The sequence below is a fragment of the Lipophrys pholis genome (genome assembly GCF_963383615.2).
Source record: "Lipophrys pholis genome assembly, chromosome: 8".
Lineage (NCBI taxonomy): Eukaryota > Metazoa > Chordata > Actinopteri > Blenniiformes > Blenniidae > Lipophrys > Lipophrys pholis.
The window spans coordinates 23,848,619-23,869,661 of NC_137630.1; positions in this window are offsets into that span (position 1 = coordinate 23,848,619).

Here is a 21,043-nt window from a genome sequence, read left to right on the forward strand (position 1 = left end):
AGGGAGCTTACAGAGACCACAGGTCACTTATGATTGTGATGCACCTGAATCGAGGTGACATAAAAGCATGAAATGAGTTTCTTAGAGACACAAGGTCAGCGCTTGATTACACACTGCGTGTGTGTTTGAAGGAATCAGTCACCACCAGAGGGTTTTTTTTTTTCTCCTTCCTAAACCTTTTAGTAATGTTTTGTCAAGCACATTGAGCCGGAGGGAATAACACAGTTACAGTCCATTAAGCTTTTTTTTTAACACATGTGAGAACTGCTGTGACATCACGTCACGTGCACAAGTACACCGAGCGAAAATCTAAACACTTGTTCCCATTTTTCACGAGCTGAACTCGAAAATCTAAGACTTTGTATATATACACAAAAGGCCTTTTCTTCTCAAATATTGTTAATAAATTTGTCTAAAGGCTATGTTTACACATACCCGGGTTTTTATAAAAAAAAACTGATATTTCCCCCTCTACGTTTACAAAAGAATCTTCACTGACACGGACCCGCAGAGCTACTATGAGCATGCCAAACCTGTAGGGGGCAGTATAGCTAGGAGCATGAAGCCATGATAGCCGATCAGAATCCTGGAAAAAAAAAAAACACCACATCTCGAACTGTGACGTAAATATCCGCCTACTCCCCTTTAGATGCAACTGGAGACACTGAGTTTATCCAGATCTCCACCGTGGCCGGAGTTTTCAGGAATCATCGTTTGTGGTGAGTCGCAGCTGCATTTATGTGCAAATGTCCAAACAGTCCAAACGCAAAGAAATATCACAGTTTTGTCAAATACCCGGGTACGTGTAAACGTGGCCTAAATCTTAGCGGACACTTCTCCTTTGCTGAGTTAATCCCTCCACCTCACAGGTGTGGAATATCAAGATGCTGATTAGACAGTAGGATCATTGCACAGGTGTGACTCAGGCTGGCCGCAATAAAAGGAAGTGCAGTTTCATCACACAGCACAATGCCAAAGATGATCACACGTGGTTTTGTTCGGTGTACGTCACAGGAGTGTGTGTGCACAAGATGTGTGTCTGATGGAAGCAGCCGTGAACCACCACGAACATAACTGCTACTTTCTGACAAAGAAAGGGAATTTAGAGTCCTATCAGGACCACATCTTAGTTACTGTTGCCATGCCTATAAAACCATTGTACGTGCATAAAACTCACCATGATATTGTGAACCACTCACGTTCAGCTGCAATGACTAAAACAGGATCATGATTTCAGAGCGGGCTTCGCATCAGATTTTACAACCTGTATTTTACGAGAGACTTACAATAACTCTGTGATTAGGATGACAACTTCAGTTGCGTCTGCTTTCCAATGTCCCACAGTAAGATGGGTAACAATAACAATACGAAAAACTCTTAAAAATGATTGAAATGTTTACATCCATTATGATATGCTATCTTGTCACCATGAATAAAGCAAACTGAGCACAATATAACTATTGCCAAAAAAAAAACAAGTCAATGTCATCACCTGATCATGCTTCAACAAATTTGTAGTGAAGCTCTGGGAATGTTTGTATTATATTCAGCTAATCTGTGAGAAAATGTATCAACGCAGTATTTACATATAGTTACATAATTGCCTCTGAGCATCTTTTTCATATCAGTACATTTTGTTGTTGTTATTTCTTTGTGCGTTTTTGTATATTTTGGTAGACAATTAACGTGGAATCCTTTGTTGATCTTTTACATGTAAAAAAAAAAATATGTATGAAATATAGTTTTATATTATTAGTCCGGACCATCACTAGGTCATCACGAAAAATGAACAAATGATCTTTTATTCAATTAATTCAAATGTATTCAAACTATGCGGTTTGAGTTTTATCTGTAGAAGTACATACATTAATTGGGCAAACAGGGTTAGATGAGCATTGTCAGAATAATTAAAAGATAATAGCTACTGTCAGTAGGAAACTAGTTCGCCCCATGTGTTAATGTTAAGCTCACATTGTATGCCAAGCTCACTCCCTGCTTAACAAGACTTTTACATGTTTGTTTTCTGGAAGAAAATGAGTAGTGGTGACTATAGCGTGACAATATGGAAAGGATTGAATTAGATATGTTATACTGATTAGAGACAGACAGAGTGACAAACCCACTGACCTTGTGATGTACAGTGCTACTTGTCCCACCACACATCACATTTTGCATTCAATCCAAAAAGTCAGTTTTCCTCTCATCTCACCAGAGCACCTTACTCCACATGTCAGCTGTCTCTCTAACTTGTGGCAAAGTGCAAACGGGACTTTTCATGGGTTTTGTTTGAACGATAGTTTTCTTCTTGCCACTATTCAAATAAAAGCCCAATATCTGGAATACACGACTGATAAGTTATCCCGTAGATGAATTGTCCTACCTGAGCTGTAGATCTCTGCAGCTCCCCCAGAGATTCCAGCGGCTTCTTCGATCAACGTTCTCCTTGCCCGGCCTGTCAGTTTAGGTGAACGGCCATGTCGTGGTCGGTTTGCGGCTGTGCCATATTCTTTCCATTTTCCGATGATGGATTGCACGGTGCTCCGAGAAATGTTCAAAGCTACTTTAAACTCCTCTACAACTTTCTCCCTGACCTGTCTGGTGTGTTCTTTGGTCTTCATGATGCTGTTCGTCTGCAAATGTTGTCTGAACAGCTGTACTGAGAATAGATTGCACACAGCTGGACTCAATTCACCAATTAAGAGACTTCTGAAGCTATTTGGTTGAACTGGATTTTATTCAGGGAGAATCAGAGTAAAGGCCGATTCATACTCCATAAGAACAAGAAAAAAGGCAGTCCGGAGTCCTAAACATCATTTTCTTTGGCCAGCTCCTTCTGGCCGAAGAAATTTGGTTCGGCCAACCGTCCAGACTGAAGTATGTCGATGCCGCACCGCCGAAACTTTGGCACTGCCGTGTGCTGCGCATGGATGTTCCAGCTTGCTAATGACTGAATAGGTCATATTTTAATCATATTTAGCATGTAGCCTCGTTACTGTATGAGCCCCGCAACTCGGTAACATGTCGGATGACGGAGTTACGTGATGCCCCTGAACGCATCACTCAAAGCTGTCAGCTCCTGCAGTTAAAACCGGACCAACGTCGCGGCCTGGACACAAACTTTACTGAAACAGTTCAGTGAAATGTATTTCTCAAAACATACAAACAGCTGTGCAGTTGAAAAGTTGAAACACTGCTTCACAGAAATCTGCGTGCTGTTGAGTTCACGTGTGAACTCTCCTGCTGAAAAAGCATTGCTTTCATCTGCTGGCTGACGTCACAGCCGGACTTTTCTTCTTGTTCTCATACGTAGGTTCCTATCGGAGTATGCAGGAGCCTTTAAGGGCTATGGATACTTTTGCACTGTTTGTAAATATATTCCTTCCAGTTCACGTTGTGTTGGTTTATCACAGAAAATTCCAATATGATAAATTTTCATTTATTGTTGTAATACGAAAAAATGTGTTCAAAGCTGTAAGACTACTTTTGAAAGCCACTGTATGAGAACACATGTGACAATAATGTAAAGCTGTTTTCAAAAATAATATAAATTCTCTTTCTGAATACCGACATCATGACCAGTTCAATGAAACCCCTACAGAAAATCATTAAACTAGCCTTGAAATCAGTGTTTATTCTGACTCTAAAACTAGAATCTAGCAACATCTTTGCTGCTTTGGTTCAATATAAATATCCAGACTCTATGATGACATGTTATCTATCTTGTGATTTGACATATTGTTCTCTTTGAAACTGTTGATACTGACTCTCAATGATGTACCATGTCTGCTGCGTCACACTGTGAAAAACTCTATAACCTGGATCGCCTGCTTACAGGTCACTTGAGGGAGGATTTAACGGCTGGAGAATTGAAGAAATGTTTAATTGTATTGATCAATGAGATGAACAATGCTCAAATTCATGCCTGCACCTTGAAGTTGTAACTTTCTATTCAGTGAGTACAATTGCCTTGCTGTTCAGTGGGGACAGTTGTAATTACAGTTGAAGGGAAGGGTTTATTTTGAAGGTGAGCAGACAGAATTGGAATAAGTGCCCGTTGAGTATATGTATTGCTCGTCGGTGGACTCATTGCTCACTTGAAAACATGACCATTAGGGACCTCATTTAAGGCCGGCGAAAGGTTCATAGTCAGAATCTGAACTTTAAGCTATTATCATGGTAATGGCCAAAAAGGACAAAAAAAATATCAAAGCCTTCCTTTTAAAAGTCACCAGAAATTGAGTGCTCAAAGGCAGCTTTTTAAAAAAATTGTATCCCACAGGACTATACGGAGTGAAAAGAGGAGCAGATGAGGTAGAGAGGGAATCAGAAACGGAGAGCTAAATAGGAAATCAGGTGAATTTGGTGTGGATTTTCTTTTAACTTTAACCTGCTTCTCTTCCCGTGTCTGACTGCCACAGACAATGGGACATTAGGCATGCCTCTGCCAGTGTCGTTGGAAGACTAATGAGATGGCACCAGGCCCATGAATGGCTCATTGGCCAGATGCACATTACTGTCTTTAAGAGTTTCTTTATCCTGTTATGTCCGGCCATGCAGCAGATCTTCTACCTGTAGCAGAGATTGTGATGAATAACAAAACTGTATAGAAGGATGATCCACATCATACTATCATCACAACCAAATGGTGGCCAATATTGCCTTTTTTTTTTTTTTTTTTTTACATTCACCTCGGTTTGGAGACACAGAAATGTACAGAATAAGAGAAACGGCAGGCAGCCATTCTCATTATTGGGATTAAAGAGATATAATGCTACTCTAAATCCTTAAATTTGAAGATACATACAGGAAATATAGAATAGAATAGAATAGAATAGAATAGAATATAATAGAATAGAATAGAATACTTTAATTTTCATTATATGAGTGACATAATGGAATTGAGTTATTGAGAAACTCGATAAGAGAAGTCTGCAAACATTGGTACAAATTGCGAAAACTAAAACACCAGCAAGATATCTGAAGAGCTTCGGGCTGACCTGGAGCAATCTGGAGTCGTATCTGTGGCCTGTACTTCATTCTGTACACTGAAGCAAGGAGGACTCTGTAAGCACGGTGCGAAACGGCATGACAAATGTGTGCAAGAAGAGCCACAGACCAGCCATCCTGATGATGATGATGATGACGACAAAGACAACGATGCCAATGATGATTTCTTAATTGTGTTTTATGTGTTCCTTTTAAACAGTTTTTCTCTCCGTGACCTACCTTTATAATTGTTTCTATTTTCCTCTGTAGCACTTTGAGATTGTTTAAATGTAAAGTGCGTTACAAATAAAATGTATTATTATTATTATTATTATTATTATTATTAGGCGGATGAAGTCAAAGCAGAACTCCTTGAACATGATGCAACACTTTGTTTATCCGTTATTGGCGTACTGATACCGTACTTTTCAGTCAACCAATCGTGAACTGTAATGATAAACACGATCCTTAATAATTAAGTGACGAAGGGCAGTTTTAGCTAGTGTGTGCCTCGGTTCTTCAACAACGTGACTATTCACGTGGCAAAATCACAATTCATCATCGACCGAATATACTTCCACTGATTATGCATGTGGCCCAGGGTGAGCTCAAGTGTTACATTTTGTACATTGTGAATAATTCACTCAGACAGTGTTTCGAATCCCGACAACGTTGGGGAGTTGCTGAATGAGACAAAATCTCGTTAAAAGTTGAACTGTGTCCAAGAGGACTTCTGAATTAAAATTCAACTTTTCGGCTGTTCCTGCCTCTTAAGTTACTTTTACTCAGCTAACTTAAAACTTTGTACTTGTATAATCCTCAAAATAATTAATAAGAGCTTTCTTGAAGAAATGTATTCTTCTAAAGGGAATGTCCCTGTTCAATAATGCTATTTTTCAAATGCACTTTAATTGATGTTTTAGTAATAATTATTGCATTTGGCTGGATTAAGCAAGAAAAGTTGGAAAAGGGAAACATATATATATATATATATATATATATATATATATATATATATATATATATTCCAATATATATATAAAATCAAATACAGTATCATATATACTCCATGTTACTGGAAAGTGGGTGTCGCCCAGTACCCTTAAGGCTCATCTCCAGGCAAAACATGCTCCTCAGATCTACAGGCAAGGAAAGGAGGGCAAAGAGAGAGCAGAGTGAAGCAAAAAATGAGAACACTGGGTGGTATTTCTGCATGGGATGCCCAGCCAGACTGCAGGGAGGTAATTAATTAACAACAACAACAAAAATGTCCAAGCTGAGACCTCCAGGGGCACCCTATGCTTCCTCAGATCTCTGTCCAGGACACGGATGGCTGGGCTGGGGTGGAGTGGGCTTATGTGGAGCGGGGAACCATCCAGAAAGGTTTCCTCTCACACAAACACACAATGTTAGTCAGGCATCAGACCAAAAACCCCAGTTTATAATTTTGAAGTCATGCTCCATTATGAGGATATCAAAAGTGCTTCCAGTCCAAAAGAACGTTGTTACGGAACATTTTCTCAACCTGTGTTCCACAATAGTATCATACAATTGTGTTATTATCCCATTTTAAAGGTACCGGAAACAACCTTTTCTTTACATTCTGGATGACTGATTGAGTGCACTTATTTCCTCTTCTGCATTATACTCCAATCCAAAATGATAATTTTCTAGATTATGTCGAGTCATCTCTGCAGTCTGAACTATTCCAATAGAAGATATTGTTATTAGTTGGGTGAGAGCAGGATCTCTTTTTCACAATTTGAATGGCAGCTACAATGAGCTAACTCGCATCGTCTCTGCTTAAATGAGCTCTTAAGTAATTTGATTAAACGTTCATCTGATTAAGACCGTGTCATGTAAATAATCCTGATTAGATAAAATTTATCAAAATGAAATTACAAACTGATTGAACAAGGTGGTTTAGCCCTGTTTGAAATCCGATCAGAGTGCATGTAAACGACACAAATAGTTGTTTTCCACTGTAGTACATTAATTTTACGCAAAGTCACCAGGTGATGCTCCATGCAGCGTTTTGAAAAAAGGGCAAGGCACAAATGGTCAGTGCAGGAGAAAATGACGTTTGTTTGTTTTGTTTTATCCATTGAAACATTGGAATATCGCATTAACAAAACACTTGCAACAACATTACTGAGAGCAGAAAAAAAAATAGCAAGATGGCCCCTCTCAGTTCTAGATGCCTTTGAACAAAACTTTTAATAAACGGCGCCCTTTGTGTAACAGGCACAAGTGGATCACTTGGTAAACTTTTAAATATTTGCAGCCAGGGTCCTGACAGAGAATTTGTCTTCATGATCACAGAACAAAAATGTTAATTGCTACTGCTTCTGACCCCATCCTGCCTGCAGTGTGCATCGATGAATTCACTAAGAGCGAGCCAAGACCAGGAGGTACACTGCTGATCAAGAGGCGCGCGGTACTTAGGCATGTTTCCCCATCATGCTTGCATTGTATGCTAAGAGGACATGGTGTTGTGTAAGGGTGCTATGGCTGTTTTATTAGCTCCCACAAACTCAATTTCCATTTAATTTGTGAGCTGGCTCCGCGAGTCTGCTCCTGGCAGCTAAAGGTATAAATCTGGCCTTATCTGGCCCCGGCATGCACAGTTCATATCCACACACCCTGTGCCAACAACAGATCTATAATTCATGGCCAAGCACACCCACGTTATTGGCTGCCTGTGTATTAGAAAATACAACACAGGAAAAAGAATTCAATGTAGTGTCATCCAAACAGTTCAGAAGGCAAGAGGGCATGTTTTCTTTCCCCGGAGACAAACCATGTGACAGAAACTTCTCAGTAGTGCTATTAGACATGAAAGACAAGAATGTAATGTGTCAAACTTTTTTATATTTATATTCCGCACAGCGCTTTTTTCTTTGGGATTGTTATGCCAAAGTGGAGGTTAACATCACTGTGACCCCGCAACTGAAATAGTGCTGTGTTTGACAGATAAAGAATTATTCATCCAATTAGGCTAATTGGATGTGACAGGTCAGGACATATAAGCTGTGGAATGAAGCTCAATAAACAGAGGACATTGCGAGTAAATTAATGTTGAGGAAACGCACAGGAGAGGCCAAATCAGGGTCACGTCTCCTGCGAAAATCTATATTGTGACCAGCCACTAGCTGTACCTACGCTAGTGGCTGGCCTTGGGAGCAGTTGTCAGGTTATGATAACTTCTGCTACAAGACGACGAGTCGTTCCAACCCTTTTGTCCCGTATTGCTTGCCCACTTCGAAACATCTAGAGCAAAGAATCTGAACAAACTTTTGACTTTCTGTCACATCCCTGGCTGAATCATCGGCTATGTCGTCACGAGGTTGCTGTTTTTTTTGTTGTTGTTTTTTCTAAATTCTGTGAACAAGAAGTTTGAATAGGAGAAAGAAAATTAAACATCTGAAGTCCCAGGGAATAAACACAGAAAAGGCTCTCACACAGTGAAGCGGCGGTAGGCCCTGCAGCACACATTAACATCCCATCAGGTAGTAAGGAAGTGTCAGTCGGTCTCTTACGCTCCCAATAACACTGAGGTGTTGCGGCGTGCTAGAGGGATTTTGTGGAATTTTTTCAATTGGCCGTTGCTCGTCGGGTCACGTGAAAGCGAGAAGAGTAATGTAGGACAGAAGAGGAGGATTGAGGGCCCGTCCCTGTGGTCTCCTCTTTAATGAGCGTTACAGTGCCAGCAGAAGGAAAGGCAAGGCATCAGCCTATCAGCAGCGCATCATGGTCAGCACATTGCAATAACTTCCTCAGTCCACCGAGAGCTTTACTGTAGCTGGGAACAGACAGTGAGATGAAAGAGACATCAGACACTAGGTAATTAGGACCACTCGAGAAAAGAGGTGGATGAGGAGGAGGAGGACGCCACAGCTAAACACCTCATCCTCCGCTACTCTCCCTTTCTATGATTCCTTGGGGTCATGCTTGTTTTCGCCGTGATATCTCAGTTAATGAATGAGCGCAGTGTCTATTGCCCAGAGGGGACCGGTGTTTGTGTCTGAAATGGGAAGCAGGGACCGGGGCCACGCTGCGTTTTGTTTGTGTTGCTTCGAAGCAGCTGGAGGCAATGACGGGGAACACAATAACAATTTTCATGCACCGAGCGAAAGCATAAGCACCCACTCATCACAAAATCACAGGCCAACCAAGACAACTGTAAACGAACACCTGCTGTTATGTACAGCATATGAGGTAACTCAACATCAAATACCATGGAATAGATTGCGTAGTGTGTCATCAATTATGCTTTAAACAATGGGCAAACATAACGTGTAAACAAAGCCACAAGTGCAGAGGAAAAAAAGGCCTCTCAAGACTATAATATGCAGAAGTAGCTCAACTGTGCCTGATTTGACACCTCCGTTAGTAACTGTGAAAGTACTGACACTCTAATGTTGGTGTGTCAAACTTATGTTAGCTACAGGCCACATGCAATCCTATCTCAATAGGTCTGGAATAGTGAAAAGAGCTTTTAAATAAAAAAATAAATAGATCCAATGTTCGACCTGAAATTTAGTGCAGGTACATTATGGAAATCTTTTTTAATGCACTCTCCACAAAACTCTCTTGTAAATAATCCTCGGTTTGTTCATAACAATTACAATCTGAACTCCTTTAGGCCACAGTGATTATCACCTGTGCACCATCCAGCATGCATATTTTCAAAAATAATCTCACAGTATGGATACAATGCCAAAGTATTCTCTCCAGCTGAGCAGAAAGGTGGCTATCCTTCAGTGGAGCACTGTTTCACTCTGCAACGCAGGGTTTTAGGCCTGAAGATCCCACTAACACTGTGCAATCCAAGGTGGGCTAATGAGATATAGTTACTTTTATAGAAAAATTGCAGCAGTCATCTTTTTTTAACATTTTGCAAGAACAACCCACGATCCAGATCACACCTCCTGATGGGCATGTTTTGGCCAGCAAGTTGTACTTTGATGCAAAGACAGTGTGAAGTAATCCTAAACGAAGGGCTATTGCAGTCAGATCAAATGTTTCAACACGGATTCATGAAGCTCACGCAGAAAACAGACTGAAATGTAGATTTTATTTTATTTTTATTTTTTTGATACACTTTTATGCATCCTGCCTGCGTAATCCACAAGCTGCATGATCACAAGTTGATGTGTGAGTGTGTCATGACTCAAATTCCTGAAGCCTAAACACAAGCAGTAATTCAAATAGCTCAAGTGGAGTTAGAGTGTCATGTTAGCACTTATCTTAACCAGTTCTACACGGGGAACTATAAGTTTTTAGAAGCCACACTGTTATAGGATTGGAGCTTAGCAGAATGTCTGATTCATCCATGTCATGCACAACCTTTGCCCTCATACATCTGATCAGTGTGGCCTATCCTTCCATTTAATCACCATTCTCAAGCTCTCTATCCAGTCGCCCAGATGTTCTGTGTATGTATGAATCTGCAGAAATATTCACACCTGGTCTCCTCTTGCTCAGAGCCACGCATTCCCCTCCACAGATGTGTCCCGTCAATCTAGATAAAGAGGAACATGACCAGCTAATCACCATACTGCTGTGTTATAAACTGGCACTGCTGTGGGACACTTTCACCTAAGCATTCCATTTCTTTTTTTTTTTTTTTTTTTAACAAAAAATGTCCTCCTGTTGCCAGCATCAGGATGTGCATCAATAAAGGCTGTCCATCCGGCTTCAAATATGTTTTACACTTGAGACTGCAATGCCATCATAAAGTGTGTTTATGGGCGCAACATTTGTAGAGATGATTTGAAATGTGAAAGCTTTTATACTGTTAAGCAGATTGTCCTATAAACACAGGAGTGCTGGAGTCAAGGGGGTGGGGAAGGGGGGGGCTGAAGAGCACCCATGGGGACAATAATGCCTTGTACGGTATATCATTACATTGTAGCCAGCGAAGCACTGTAAACAGTATGCTTAATATTTCATGTGTGCGAGCACGGCTTTAATGGATTATTAGACAATAAACAAGCAGGGTAATGAGTATTTAAACTGAGTCATCACATTAGATTTACTGGCAGGTCAGTTATCTTGTACTGATGAAGTCATCTTTTATAACATTTTAAGCTGACTAAGGTCATCGCAAGGTAACCAAAATCATACAAAAGTAAGAAAGTCATTGTGCTAAAAAAAAAAAAAAAAAAAAGAAATAAAACTCAGATAAAGGAAAAAAAGATCAAATCGTTCCAGTCCTCTTTTCACCATTTGAAATCCTGTAAATGGAATGAAAAATGATGGCTATCTCGCCCCAGACAAAGAACCTTCGGAGGTGTGTTCAGTTCATTGTCGTCTGAAAGGGGCCTTCAGGAGCTCTCTGGGGGGCCTCAAAGAGCTCACTTGAACTTTGGCTGATGAGAAAGGACTAAGTGTGCATAGACAAATATGCTCACCCGAAGACGTTCGCAGGTGCCACTCACTGTCTCTCCAAATGATATGAGTGGATTTAAAGCTCAAGTGAAGCGTCAGCGTGAGGAAAGAAGTCGAACAATGACCATATGTCGAGCCTGGTGCAGCCGCGGGGGGATCTATTGGTGAATATTTCATTAGAGGCTGAGCTAAATTCTTTCCAAGTGAAAACGTACATATCTCCCTGAAGGTGGGGCTCCACCATATGTGCATGTTTATTAATACAGCAGCAATGCTGTTTTGGACTTTTGGAGTGATGGATATAAGTAATTACATTTTTTTAATTTTTTTTTATTTAGTTTTCCTGATCGAATCACCAGATGTTAACATGAACACATGAATTTTACATCACAACAAGATATTTTGTGTTGTCTGTTTGGCAGAGCTACTACTATGTCGCTTAATTTGTAGTTCCGTAACAAGAAAATGTATTGTTGTTAAAAAAAATATAAGTGAAATTACCAACAGCAGGCATTGGATTTACCTTACCTGTATCATATGCATATACCGTACATTCAAAGCTATCAGCTAGAAAAAATACATCTTAAAATGTTTGAGTTGTATTTCAAATTGTGGGTGAGATATGATTTTGAAAGTAAAAATCACATGTTATAAATTGTGTTTAAGTATTTGGACATTTACATACTTGAATAGTCACATAAATACTAGCACCAAAAATACTACTTAATTACAGCAAAGTGACTTTTCACAATTTATTTTGTCTTACTTCCAATATGGCTACTACATACACTTTTTCATTTTACTTATTGACAGTTTTACAATTATTTGGTTTTCAAAAAATTCAACTTATTAATAATCAGCCAATTACATCACTGAAATCTCATGGACTTTTACAATGGGAAAAAATAACAATAATCCCACATAAACAAGCATAAACAACCGGACCAGTCAGAGGTGGCAGCTTTCTGCTGCAAAGGTTTGAGGTTAGAGGATAATAAGAGAGAGATAATACAGACAGAATTCAACAAATATTCAAGTTGACATTAGACAATGACCTGATCCACTTTTTGAAAAAGCGTTGTTCTTTGTGAGGCAATTTGTGTGTAGAGACAGGAAGTGATTTGAATGGGGAACTGTTAAATCCTACAAAAGCTTCATATACTTTGAGGACAGTTTGGCCATCGTCGTGTCAGTAAAGGAGGAGATAGAAGCCACAGACATCAAAACAAGAAAGCTCCTCGACATACATGGAGGGTTTCACCCCAAGTCCAGCATCCCGAGGCTATAAACTAAGCAAAAACCAGGAAATCTGAGGACTAGTGAGCATTAAAGCCACTATCCATGATGAAACATCCAAAATCCAAGAATACATCAGTAAGACGGCCCCAAAGGATGAGCTACTGCCTCAGACAGCTGAAACCTGATGAGAATGAAGAGGAGCATGTAACATGGAGAGATAGGCTCCTGCAGGGCATGTAGCACCACCAGATACAGGAAGTGGCCGATATCGAGAAGACCTACGTATATGGCTGGACTGACAGACAACACTAATCATGGCAGCGCTAGGGCAATACAGGTGAGTCTACCACAGCAGATCAGATCCAAGGTGCAGACTGTGCAAAGATGCTCAAGAGACGGTCCAGCACATTGTAGCTGGGTGTAAGATGCAGGCAGGGTCAGCATTCCGGGAGAGACACAACCAAGTGGCTGAAATAGTGTATAGAAACATCTGTGTCCAGTTTTGATTCGAAGTACCCAAACGCGGTGGGACGATTTCACAAAGGTTGTTGAGAACAACCGAGCTCAGCTCCTGTGGGACTGACAAACAGCTGCTGGCTAAGCAACCAGACATTGTGGTGGTTGAAAAACAGAAGAGGGCAACAGTGATAGATGTGGCAGTACCAGCCGACAGCAAGATCAGTCCAAGAAACAGCTAAGATACAGAGCAGAACCCTCAGACTCCCAGGCCTCTGGTAGATGACCCAAGTTTAATGAGGTCAGATACAGATACCAGTGAGGATGATACCGATTTTTAGGCTTAAGACTTTAGTATTTAATAAAGCTGTTAGACCTGGTTGAGGCCATCCTGGACCATTTTCTAGTGAATTAGGTCTGTTGGCAGAACTACACTGAGCCTTTCTCCTTTCTCACGCTCCACCTTTCACTATCACACGTCACTAACATTCTGTCTGGAAGTTTGTGGTCCGAGCCTCCTGTCCCCATCCCGTCTGCAGCGAGCACATTTATGTTTGTTTGCTTGTTGCTCTTTGTCTCTGTCCTATCAGTTTCTCTGCTTCTATTCCCAAACCCCAAATGGAACAGCAGAAAGTCTCCACCGCTGAGTCTGTTTCTGCAAAGATTTCTCCCTGTTTGAAGAGTGTTTCACTTCCACTGTGCCCTATAATTTTACTCTGTAAAAATGCCTTGCTATGACTGTGTTAGTTAGTTTTTGCATTTACTGTATCCTTATGGATCCTTTTTGTATCTTATCAGTTGAATATTGTAAAACCCACATGAAAAGTAGAATATAGATTCAGTTTCATTGATTTATTCATTTCACCTTTGCATTTTTGCACAGCCAGCTGCTGTATGAGCTCCTTGACAGTGACTTGCTGTGTCTTACAGGAATGACAATACATGGCGATTCTATCTAGACCACCTTTTTCTACATACAGAGGGGGAAAAAAAGACCTTTGTGTATTTTATGTTACACGGTGAGATAAACTTTTTACAGTAATTCCATCAGAAGGAACTGATTTTACCTCATAAATGTTGCCCCCTTTAAATGCCGGTATCACTGAATTGTAAATCTCATTTAATGACTCACAGCTTTATTAACCTGGTTGGATAAAAATAAATGAGAAGCACTAATTGCAGGAGTGGCATGCACATAAAGTGTGCTGGGGAATGTTGAGAGGAAGTGACAGGTGCCGAATAGTTGTCATGGCACAGAGAGTTTATTTCAGCTTTGCGGTGGCGCATTTTCCTCGTGTGACAAGACACAATTAATATGCTCCAGTCCTGCTCTCGTTTTATAACACTAACTCAGGTGGAATGAGAGGAAAAGAAGAGGAAGGAGAGTAGGAGGGCAACAGGCCCTAATCAAAGCTCTTTATCTTTGTTTTTCCCTTCTCATGTGCCTGCCTGTCTCTTCTCTCTGTCCTCTGTTGTCTTCATTCCTGAACCGTAATCTGCGTATCTGTCTTTCAGCTGTGCAACACAGTGCCTTTACTCTCCCTCCTCTGTCATTATCTCCCTGTCTTTGCTCTGTTCTCATCTTGTGTTTACCTTCCACCCCTCTATAAACTGTTGTCTTCTAAGTATTATTTCCACTTGCCTTCTACGACCAGATCCCAGAGTACTGCTACATCCATCTACATTAGAGTTTTGAGTAATCGTGTGGACCAGAAACAGGATAAGCTTTAGAGAAATGCATCACTATTTCAACTGTGTATAACCTGCAAACATCCATAGCATGAAAACCTCTTTGAAGCATTCACCAGGAAAACTCTCTTTTTTTTTTTCTTTGCTCAAGTATGACGTATAAAATATATTTTTTTCTAATCTTAGTGTTGATAATTCCAATTTACATTTTAATACAGCACCCGCAATACAGTTTCACTACACTTCTTCGAAAAAATCGCTCACATTGAATGGGATATTACCTGCGTTGCCGCAGCCTGAGTTTTTTTCCTCTAATAACATTTGAATGTCTCACACTGAAGTGTTTGACTTCTGTAAGTCAATTTACAAGCACCACAAGCCATCTGATAACAATGAAGATCCTCCACATTGTAACTAATCATGCATGTTATGACACAGATGATGGCACATTTGCAGGAATTAAAGTTTCTGAGCAGCAATAAAAAAAAAGCTGCTGCTCAGTTAAGCCTGTGTATTTCTTTTCCATTTTTTTTTTTTTTTTACAGGCCTACAAATGCACATTTTGAGGCATGTACAGTAGTGCCCTCTCCTCTTTGACTTCCACAGCAGTTGCAGTAGAGATGAGCGTATTTGACATCCATGCCCACTTGTAATGAATTATACATTAAACGCACAGCGTAAATGTAGTAAAGCCTTTAAGGAACTGAATAATAATGAAACGTTAGTTCCTCGTGATAAAACCACCACATGGATATTTTTAGGAGCATCTTTTTGTTCCGATGGTTTAGATTACTCACACGCTCAATAGATATTATTCAAATCCATTATTTCATTCTGAGGTGTTTCCAAAATGCTGCTGCGAGTGTTTAGTCCTTTTTTTGTTGTTTTTTCATCATATTTGGAATGTGTCTGATGTGGCTGATTTCACATGCCGTTACTTCCCCCTAAAAATCAAGGATGTGTGTTTAGCTCACCGGCAATTCTGGATTAACCTTCAGTGTGAATTTGAGCAACACTGGTTGTCTGCATCTCTATTAAAACTGCTCTAGTGTAAGAACATTTTCGGAAAGCAGTTCAAATTTCCAATACGCAGGGTGGCGGTGCCATTTTCGTCCCAATAATCCCCGTTTGTGTCTGGGTTTCTCTGACGGGTTTGCATGTTCTCCAGGTATTCCAATTTCCTTCCACACTCTTCAAATATGCATGAGAATAAATATTAGTATTAAAATCCCCTCAAGATTTGTGTTTGAGACTCTCTGCCTTTCCGTGTTTGCCCTCTGAAGGACTGGTGACCTGGTTTAGTCTGCCTTTGCTCATACTCCAGCACCCCATAACCCCAGGTTGGATGAACCGGTATGAAAGATGGAAGTATGGATGGAAAATGGATGCATAAAGTACTCTGTAATCTTCAGCATAAAGCAGCAATGCACGTTGAAAGGATAGATGTTTATACAGAGCGGTCTTGTTAATAAATCAAAACAAGAAGCAATGAAAGAAGGATGAATATATTTAGTCTGAATTATAGACCTTTAATGCTTGAAATGATTCATGCTTGAATCGTTGAGATGCAGCAAAGATTGCAAAGAGTCAAGAGTGTGTTATTCAGTGGCAAAAAAAACAAGTTCAGGGCCTTGTTTTGGCAAACATAGAAACCCTTGACTAAGACATTAATTAACTTAATGACTGATTGAATGATTTCTATCCATACATTGCCTCTACTTTTCTATTGCTTGATTACATTCTCAGGAGGGGCCATCGCAGAAAACAGAAAGCGATGCAGAGCTATTAAAATGGGTCTGCCTGAGTAAGGGTTGGAAAAAAAAAAAAAAAGAATCTGTTTTGCACATCACAGAAGCCTAAGCTGTTTATTTGTAAGTCAGTTTGCAGAGATAGCAGTGTGTGTGTGTGTGTGTGTGTGTGTGTGTGTGTGTGTGTGTGTGTGTGTGTGTGTGTGTGTGTGTGTGTGTGTGTGTGTGCGTGCGCGCGCACGTGCGTGCATTCGTCTTTGCTGACGGGAAAGAGGAAAGCAGTTTTAATCACCACTCACCCTCGCACCCTGCTGACAGCGTCAGAGAGGACCAGTCTCACCCCCTTCCTATGATCAGCCTCATCAGCTGTCTGCTTAGCCTTCCATTCATCTCTTTATTATTTATTTACCTCCACTTTGTACATACATATTCCCCAGGGAGCAGATCCCTTTGAACATTTAAGCAGGGGCCCTGCTAAAGTACCCCGGCAGTGGAACTTCTTCCTCCCTGTCTGTGTTTCACACGGAAACCAAGTTAGATCAGAGTTTAACTTTGACGCGCTTCGTCCCATTTGACAGATACTTCTTGAAAGCGGCGACGAAGCCTCATTTGAAGTAATGTTTAAAGTTGGCTTGATTGATTTTCTCTTGACATATTTCCGAGACTGAAAACTGACAGCTCATTTATAAGAAATAATCACGCTAATGGGAAGGCCAATTAGAGCAACCAAATGACAGCAGATTTGTTCACGCTGGCATTGATTTTGTATATAGTAAATCAAATTTCCCAAATCAATAAGCTGTTTTTTTTTTTTTGTTGTCTTTACTGGTAGCTACAACAAATCAAACCACTTAAATCAGTCAATTTGAAGGAGGGTTTGTCTTTTACATGTGCTGCTGTTCAGGGTTTTCATCATCCGCAGATTAATAATAATGACTTCATGTTTTGTTATATTCTGCATTCCTTCATGTATCAGGCACAATACTTTGGAAAATGAAATTATGAAGAGGGTCATGATTTTATAGTTTGAAAACTAAAAATGTAATGAAACGATCGAAAAATAATAATAATAATTTAGTGAGTCACACTTTGTATGCTTATGATGTCATTAAGATAGATGGTTTAGGAAAAATGCTCAGGGCAATAATTACACTCTCTGAACCACCTGATATGACTAAGCTTTAAATGCCAGATCACATTGTAATACTAGAACAGCTGGAGGACCATTGCACATTGACCTCAGTCTGCACTGTGCCACCATGCAAAAAGAAAAAAATAATCCTTACATAGGGCAGTATAAAGAATAAAGACTGGAATAATGAAAGCAATCTGATTTTCTTTGAGGTTGATGAAAGCCTCGCTGTGACATTTCAGAGTGACTGTAGGTGAGCAACTGACTTGAAACGGAGGCCACAGTTTGGACCGTAGAATAACTGACGCCTTGAGAGCTAGACAAGAGATGTGTAGCAGCAGATAAGTACTACTTTTTATAATGTCATCACAAAAAATGGAATTTAAGTACTACTTTTTATAATGTCATCACAAAAAAATGGAATTTCTCGTGTTGTTTGTTAGAGCGCGCAAAATATATCTATGCACTTAAAACAAGGCTTGTGAAGAATAAGAACATGCAACCAAACACTGCCAAAGTGCCTTTGGCCATCTCCGCCCTATGAAATGTTGCTGGACTACTTTAACTGAAAACCTGAAACCTAATTTCATCACACCAGGCAGCTGAGGCCGAGTGGGTTCCAACTCTCAATTAGTTTTGCAAGGCCAGACCTTGATTTACTCAAATTGTGACAACATCATAGGGGAATGAGCCGGGGAAATGATTTTGTGAGTCTTGTGTTAGGTAGAATCAAATCAAAAACAAGAAGGACTCAAACTCACAACAGCACCAGATGAAGGACGGCACTCTCATCTCGCAGTGACCATATCTCCGGTTGGAGGGGGGTTTCTATGTGGCGTTTCCATGTTCTCCCCACGGTTTTCATCACATGGGCCAGTTTTCTACCACAGTTCAAAAACATTTAATTACGTTTGCACTTCATCACAGATAACTGGTGACTCCACATCGCCCGCAAGTGTGAAAATTAATGTGTGTGATTTTCTGTCTCCCTGGGTCTCATCGACTAAACGGCTCCACGTACATGTGGAAGCTGACGCACTAACAAGGCGCACTGAGGATTGTGTCTGACAGACGCACTAAATAACGCTCGCCGTTGATTCATTTGCCTTTAAGAACGAGGGATATTGGTTTGTGTTTCATATCGGTCAACTTACTGGATAGTGAGCTACAGTGTCTGAAATGTTTGTGTTGTTTTCTAATCATCTGGTTTTAAGGCATCTCAAACGATGGTACACACATCGGCTCAGTCGTCAGCAGAGATCCTGCTGTTTTTGTGGTGAGTGGCGTTTCTACGATCGGTCCCCATGACTTTTGTTTGTGGACACTTTAATATATTTTCTGTGCTGTACCCCCTCTTAGGTGTTGCAGTCTTTCCTGAATCTCTCCTGTTGCTCTCTTTTCCCCTCAGCTTTGACTTTTTGTGACCGATCTTCTCCCTTTTTTTTGGTCTTGGTTTTTTCTGGATCTGGGATTCATTTGCTGCAATGCTCTGATCACTTTCTTCACCAACTCATCCAACTCCATGGTATGATAGTGTTGTGCTCAGCCCTCCTTTTAAGGCATAGTCTCCAACAAACCATTCATAACACATAAAACCCTCCATCAACGCCCCAAAAACGCTATCCAGGAGTGTGACAGTTAGCAGGATGCAAGTAAATCAGGCCTTTAACGTTTGCCCTGTGATGGAGTGTTGGCCTGTCGAGGATGTAACCCCGCCTTCACCCATCGCAAACTGGGATCCGCTCCAGCCCATCGCAACCCTGTATTGAATAACTCGTATAGAAGATGGATGGATCAAAGCCATTAAAATCACTAAAGAAGTAAATTAGCTTAGAATAGACTACATATTCCCAGAGGGCCTCCATCACACCTTTCAGGTCAGATTCGGTTCACACACATACAACTGTAGGTGTAGGTGTAGCATGACCCGAGACTGTACTTAGCTTAGATACAGGCTTGCGATAAATGTTCGTGAGGCATGTGGATAAGGAGCAAAATTAAAGCTGATAAACACTCTTTGTTAATAAGATGGATTTTAAAGGAAAACCAGCAGGATTCTTAAGCAAGGAAAAGATAAAATACTTTAATTCTGCTTTACGGAGTGCAGATTTAAAAGATAAGTCTAGTAATAAGCCATGCATTATTTAATTCCGACAAATGTTTTAATTAAAATGCCCTGTTTGAATATAACAGCATTAGCACTACAGAGTAGTAGATCAACCTCTGGATCGATACTCAGGGCAGTGGGCCTCTTTAAATCTGAACATGCAACAGATCTTCACAAGTCGATACACGTGACTCTATTGATTAAACCGAGGAAGCGCGGACAAAGCACACAGTTCGTCAATAAGCCGAGAGACACATGTTACTGTTGATGAAGACAAACAAACCTCCAGACACTTGCACCGCTGGCTTCAAGCCTCCGTGGTCAATGGGACACAGATCCTGGAGATGAGCCACCATGCTTCAGATCACACATGAATAAGACGGCGTAATTACATCGGATCTGCAGCCGGGCGGAGGTTAGGGCACCACAGACGAGACCCTCTGATCGTCCCAGTCAAACAGAGGGGGGTTTTGATTGATGGCGGTCGATACTCATATAAATGTTCTTGTCCATGGACTCTGCTAATCCACAGTGTTCCATTTTAAAGTAATTATTCTTGTTAACAGAACACAATTTGAGTGTCGTTAAAACCATCAAGGGACTCGTAAAATGATTTTAAAAAACCATTGACGTTATCGACAAGTCAGAGGAGGTAGTGACATATATGACAAATCAATGTTAGTGGCATTTAAGGTTTTCTTTATTTGCCTATGGTTAGAGAATAACAAAAACATGCTATCCATATAATGAGTTCTGCTCAATCACTATTTAAGACAAATCAGGAAATTGAATTCAACACAAGCTTGCTGGTTTGGGTTTGTTTTCTAAAGTTTCAACAGCCAAGTGAGTTAATCCCTGAAAGATAGGAAACAGAATTCCTGCCATTTAAGAAGAAAATGCCCTCAATGCCCTCAATGCCCACAGTATGAATCATTGTACAGTGGAGTCTGAATAAAGACTTCGCTGTATGAGACAATTTTCAATGCTTTGAGGTTTTTCCATGGTCCGTGGCACGCATCACCATTTTATAGACAGAGAGTAACAAAGAGCATGAACGTCAACATGTACAAAATGAGCATTAGTACAAGGATATCTGCTCTTCCCGGGAAGGGCAATAGGGTATACATTTAGTTTTCACGCCTCTCACCCACATAATCTATCTTTAAAACAATACAAAAGAAAAGAATGCCACAACTTTGAGAATCGGTTTTTCCCCGCCATGAATCCATGTTTCTTTATGCTGGCTTGCTGTGGAGAGACTATGGAAAGTAATCTTTAAAAGAACAGGATCAG